The sequence below is a fragment of the Ursus maritimus genome, unplaced genomic scaffold (assembly GCF_017311325.1).
Source record: "Ursus maritimus isolate PB19 unplaced genomic scaffold, ASM1731132v1 scaffold_15, whole genome shotgun sequence".
In the NCBI taxonomy this organism is placed as follows: Eukaryota; Metazoa; Chordata; class Mammalia; order Carnivora; family Ursidae; genus Ursus; species Ursus maritimus.
In genome coordinates, this window is record NW_024423897.1 from 17,858,389 (window position 1) to 17,864,713 (window position 6,325).

Consider the following 6,325-nt stretch of genomic DNA (forward strand, 5'->3'; position numbering starts at 1 on the left):
AACAATACAAGAGCATATATGCACAAGGTCATTCACTACAGCATTATGTGTAATTGCAAAATACCGACAGTTATCTTAAGCGCCCATACAGGTGATTAGCTGAATAAATTATGGTACATACACAAATGGGGAACACAATATCCAATACGAAGATGAAGGAAGGTCTCCATGAATTGCACGGAGAATAATTATCAAGATACATTTCAGTAAACAGAGCAAAGTAAAAGAGATTATAAATAATATGCTACTTTTGTGTAAGAAACAAAGGACAATAAGAATATATACATGAATCTCTATATATAGAGGAAGAATAAATCAGAAACCAATCAAACTGGTTCCCTATCAAGGGCTGGGGAGGGGCTACAGCTAAGAAGAGATAAGGGATGGAGAGACCCTTCAAAAAACTATTTCTTTTCTGGTACACTTTTGACTTTTAGAATCTTGTTAATATTCTACATATGCAAAAAATAAATAAAATTAAATCAACAAGAATGGAAATCAAACACAAAAACTAAAACACAAATAGAAATAAATGAACCCCACTGCATTTTAAATGAATAACAACACTGAAGAGAACAAAGAAAACAAATTCAGGTAAATTTTCAACACAGTACTTTGACATACATCTTCAACTCAGTGAAAAGAAAAGAAAATAACTGCTATTAAATATTGAACTCTTTTTAGAAGGTTTGTTTTAGAGGTATGGTTCTGAAACTAACTTTGTGTGGATTGTAGAACTGAGCAAATTAGTGAATGTGTTAATGATGGGATCAGGGTTCTCACTGTGAAAGAAGGGAGATTAAAATATATGAAAGATGAAAGTGTTCTAAGGACCCTGTTTTGTTTCAAAAATCAGTTTATTGTACTAGAAGACATCAGTAAGAGACCTCTGGAACTGACTTGGTTTTGAATGGACTTAAAAGCAATCATGCCCTAGTACTAATGAGCCACCCAGAAGCCAGAGTTTGTTTGTTAAATACTGTTCCCCAAATCAGGGCTCTTTGAAGAAATATCTGACTCCAGAGCTGAAACATCTGGTGCAAGAATGTAGAAAAATATATGCTCTGATTTCAAAAAAATTCATACAACTTAATCGACTTTTTATCACAAACTTATTTGGGGGAGTAATAGTTAATTAGGTGGGATTATATACCTCTCTCTAGAGTACCAACAGCATTAACGACTTAATGCTGCAGTGAATATTATCCACACATATTTTTCTTACAAGTGTACTTACCATCTAACACCACACAGGGTTATTCTAATGCCATTGAATGTATTCCTTAAGCTGTATCATTTAACCCCATAACTTATATGTATCCCCATAACTTATACGTATACCTTTTAATAAGGTATATTTTATATTTTTTCCAATTTCCGGGATCAGCCTATAGTAAGAAACTTTATTATAAAGTATTTGATTGAATAATTATTACAGAAGAGAAGATAAATGCTTTAACCATTGTAATTTATATTTTTCCCCAAAAGTTAAGACATTCATATGATTCAAAATAATTCTGTAAAAAACAATATCGGTATAAAAATCTCACTACCACCTTTGTTTCTATTGGTTATTTGCCTGTCAACTGTGGGTGACCACTTTCTATATTCTTGAGGGCTATCTTTACAGAATTTCCTGGTGAAGAAATAAGCCAATATGTACATTATTTTTCCCGTTTTCTTCTTAATGGCAGAATACCATATACATATTTTTTGTACCTTGCTTTCCTTTAGCTTAGCAATATATCATGAAGCTTTTCATGATCACCAGACACATGTCCACCTCATTAAGAGAAAACACGTGCTCAAAGAATGACAGAAACATAACAAAAGAACACAAGAATCACCTTCAACTGGTTCCAAGGGTTCAGTCAGGGACAAATGTAGCATCAGAATGCTCACGATCACTAAGATATTTTAACCTACTGAATGAATAAGAATCCATGGGTCCACATTGAAAACAAACTGGTAAATTAACAAACGAATAAAAGTGATGGCCCATCCTTCTGCTCGAGTACCAGCTAATAAATATAGAGGGGGTGGGCTTTAGAAAATCACTGTTTGCAACCAAGTGAAGGTTGGTTCAGACCAGAATCATCAAAGATAAAGGTCTCGAAGTGTCCACTTGAAGAATGCTTCCTAGGTGCAAGGGGAAGAGTACTGAATATGTAGTGGAGTAATGGACAACACTCCGACGGGTGCCACAATAAACATTATCCATGAAGGGCAGGTGCACATCACGTGCCCCCAATGTGATATGCTGGAAAGAACAGATTACTTACATAGTAGTCTCACTAGAAATGCATAACATGAATCTTTCTGATGAGGGACCATCTTCAAACCCCAAGGGCAGAACACAATAGAAAATAACTGACTTGTGTTCATCAAAAAATGTCAATCTCAGGAAAGCCAAAGAAAAACTGAGGAACTATTCCAGACTGAAGGAGAGTAAGCAGGCAGCACAAATGTAACAATCCAGACTAGAATGTATAATGGAGGAAAAAATGTTATAAAGGAGATTATTGGGACAATATTGGGCAAACTGGGGCAAATCTGAAAGATGGAGTGTAGATTAGATATAAAGATTGTGCATGAAATTTCCTGAAGTTGATAAATGATATACTGTGATTATAAAAGAGAATGTCCTTGTTCTTAGAAAGTAAACATGGAGATATTAAGGGATGTGACATGTACAATCTACCTTAAGTAAAAAATATAAATAATAAAAATATCACATCATTTTCTCAAATGAAAAAAAGAAATAACACATGCATGTGGGCAATAAAGCAAATGGGGAAGTGCTAAAGAAAACTGAATCTTGGTAAAGGGCATATCCTTCTTTGTACTATTCTTGTAACTTTCTAGAGATTTAAAATGATTTCATATAAAAGAAAAAAAAGATTATATATTTCACTGGAAGAAATAAATAGTAAGACAAGCCAGGGAAGCTTTGAAAGAATAGAGTAACAAGGAGAGTTATGCTGTACCAGCATTGAATCTCATTCCAAAGATCTAAAATATTAGTCTTGTAAAATATTAGTCTCGACTACTCCAAGGATTGATGAATAGATCAAAGAAAGAGACCTAAAGGCCCCCAAAAGACACTATAAATACATATGTTGAAGTTGGAATTGCTATCTCTTGGCAAAGGCTTCATACTTCTGATAAGTAATGCTGGAACAATTTCCTCAACAATTTTATAAAATTGTTCCAGCATTTAGAAAAACAATTTGAGAAAAAAATCAAAGTAGATCTTTATCTCATAAAATACCCAAAACATATGTCAGGTACAAATAAGAAAGCAGAAACAAATGAAAACACACACATACTGCAATGGAAGAAAAATACTAAAGAAGAACTATGTAACTTAAGAATGAGCAATATCTTCTAAAGAATAAAGATAGATGGTAAAACTATGAAGGAAAACATTCATCTGACATAGAAATACAAGACTCTATTTGTAAAAGAAATGCCATAAATAAAAATAAGGGCAAATAAAGAACTGAAAAAACCTATCAGTTATGGCTGATAAAAGTTTAACCAATAATGATACAATCTCCCATCATTAAATTGGCAAAAACTTAAAAAAAAATAAGATTTTATTTATCTGACAGAAAGAGAGAAAGAGAGAGAGAGAGACCACAAGCAGAGGGAGCAGCAGGAGAGGGAGAAGGAGACTCCCCACTGAGCAAGGAGCCCAATGCGGGGCTCAATCCCAGGACCCCGGGCTCATGACCAGAGCCAAGGCAGATGCTTAATTGACTGAGCCACCCAGAGGCCTTAAATTAGCAAAAATTTAAAAGACAAACAGATAGTGTCCCACTTTTAAACACACAAAGAGTAAGTTGACATAAAGTCTCTTGAATTAAATTTGATATGTTAATAGCCTTAAAATTTTCTAATCTCCCTTTGATTTTAAATCAAGCATGAAGGAAGACAGCAACAAGTGAAAAACACAGAAATGTCCAGCTATTAGGCAATGGAAAAGCACTGCATGGCCATCTATACAAGGAATTAAGCCATTAAAGAGAAGCCTTTAAAAAGAAACTCGCATGTATACTGAATGATATGGAAAATGATCATGATCACTCCAGCCCGCCTGCCCCCCGGCTCTTGCCCGTGTCACCATCATGGTGGCCTTGCTTATGCTGCAGCAAGGACAGTCCCGGGTGCTGAAGAATCAGGGAAGAACGAAAAGGGACTGCGACCAAATTCCAAGAAGGAAAGTCCACCAAAAAATGTAGTGAAATCAAAGGACAGGGGCAAGCTACTAGCCACCCCAACAGCAGCTGAACTGTCTCAAAATTTGTCTCCAGCCAGTTCTTAGCCATTAGTTGTGAGTCACAGTGGGATGGCAGCAAGCCCTCGCCCCAGTCCCGATGATAGCATGCTATTCACAGATAAAGGGGTCCAGAGTTTTTGTCAAGAAAGACTATGGACTCTGAGAAAAAACTGAGGGCTTCAGAGGGGAAGGGGATGGGGAATGGGAGAGGCTGGTGATGGGTAGTAAGGAGGGCACGTATTGCGTGGTGCACTGGGTGTTATACACAACTAATGAAGCATCGAACTTTACATCAGAAACCAGGGATGTACTGTATGGTGACTAACATAACATAATAAAAATATTATTATGAAAAAAAAAAGAAAGACTTTGGTAGAGTTTCCTCAAAAAGTTCTGCCTCCATTCAGAAAACAGGTTTCGGATTCAAAAGCTCTTCAGGAGAGCAGGGCAGGGACAGATGATTCATCGTCCTCCTCATCCAGAGCAGGGCAGGGACAGATGATTCATCGTCCTCCTCTTCCCCCTCCTCCCGTGAGAGTCTGACAGGAGGTGACGGCAAAGGAGGGCTTCCAACACCGCAGGCCTCCCGTTCCCTTGAAGATAGAGCCCCCCAATTTGGAACATCAGCAAAAGAGAAGACCTGGTCCCAGCTGCTCCCAGGGATAGCCAGACCTCACTCCTCCAGAGAGGCCCTGTCAAGCAAAGAAGAAAGGGCCCACCGTGAAGCCATTCGAGGACAGAAACATCACTAAACCAAAAACCACAACAGCCGAGTCACAAACCGATAAAGAGTTCATGAAGCAAAATGTAAAGGAAAAACAAATGGACAAAATATTTAGATCAAGTGAAAAAGATAAAGAAAGTCAAAAGCCACTTGAAGTTAAAAAAATCTTACCATACAAAGTCAGGACTGACTACACAGCCGGATGGCAGCCCAGCGCCCGTGCAATTGTGAGAAAGAGCCAGAACAGCAGGACAGCTGCAAACAAGTCCTGAGACCAGAGAAAGATATCGGAAAAACAAGTACTGGAATGGGTGGGGGGTGGCATTTCCCCCGTTTGACCTCGAAAGTTCAGGGAAGCGGGTGACGGGAGGAATCCCGAAGGCTAAAGAGGGGACTTTGGAAGATCAGGTGCCAGTACAACATCTGAAGCCAGGTCCTTGTCCTAACAAAGGCATTTTTGAGGAAAAGACCGCAGGCCTAGAGCTTGAGGGACGGGACAGGATGGCTGACGACTCGGCATCTTGCCTGGAAGAGCAGACGACACACAGGAGCCCGCTCAAGCCACCGGCCCCACCGAGCCTTTCGACAACACCACGTACAGGAACCTCCAGCACCGTGACTACACCCCTACACCTTCTGAGACCTCAACTGGACCTGTCCAAGTTTAAGATACCTCGGCCCTCTTCAGGACGGGAGTCACCTGGCCACTGAGTGCTCCCTTGAGACAGTAAACCTTCCAGTGTCTGAGCAGCAGAAATAATATCCACTCCAGTCATGAGGGGAAAAAAGAAGAAAAAGAAAATGCTCGTGAAGTATTGTCAACTATAAGTTTGAAACTCTTTCTCTAGAGATAATAGATAAATTTGCAATATGTTATTTGATTTAAAAATGATTATCTGCTAAGTGTACATAACACCTGGAGAACCATGGTAAAAGGAGCAGATAGAAATCAGACACAAATGTATAAGTAAAAGTATGAAATAGGTATGGTTTATATAACATATACAGTTAGCAGAGACATCTCTCTCCTCCCTCAAGTTCCTAATGCGGTATTCAGTAAACACTAAATAATGAAGCTCCCCCTCCTTGTTTGGTTAAATATATTTGAGGGAGGTATGTTTCGGAATCTACAATTAGAGTGGAACCTATCCAGGGGTAGAGCTAGAGTTTATTATAAATGGGGGCAATGTTTTGAAAGTTATTAATACGCTTTTGTCTTCTGCCTTCCTATGTATGTGACCTTTGTACCAGTCAGTCCAAAGCAACTGCCTGGTGAGAAATCCAGATTTACAGGGGAAAAAAAAGAATACAGAGAAGGA

General features: G+C 38.5%; 1 pseudogene; it reads left to right on the plus strand.

The window, feature by feature from the left end:
* Window positions 1–4,075: 4,075 nt before the first annotated feature.
* On the plus strand, window positions 4,076–5,717 carry LOC121102777 (annotated as a pseudogene).
* The last annotated feature ends 608 nt before the right edge of the window (window positions 5,718–6,325 follow it).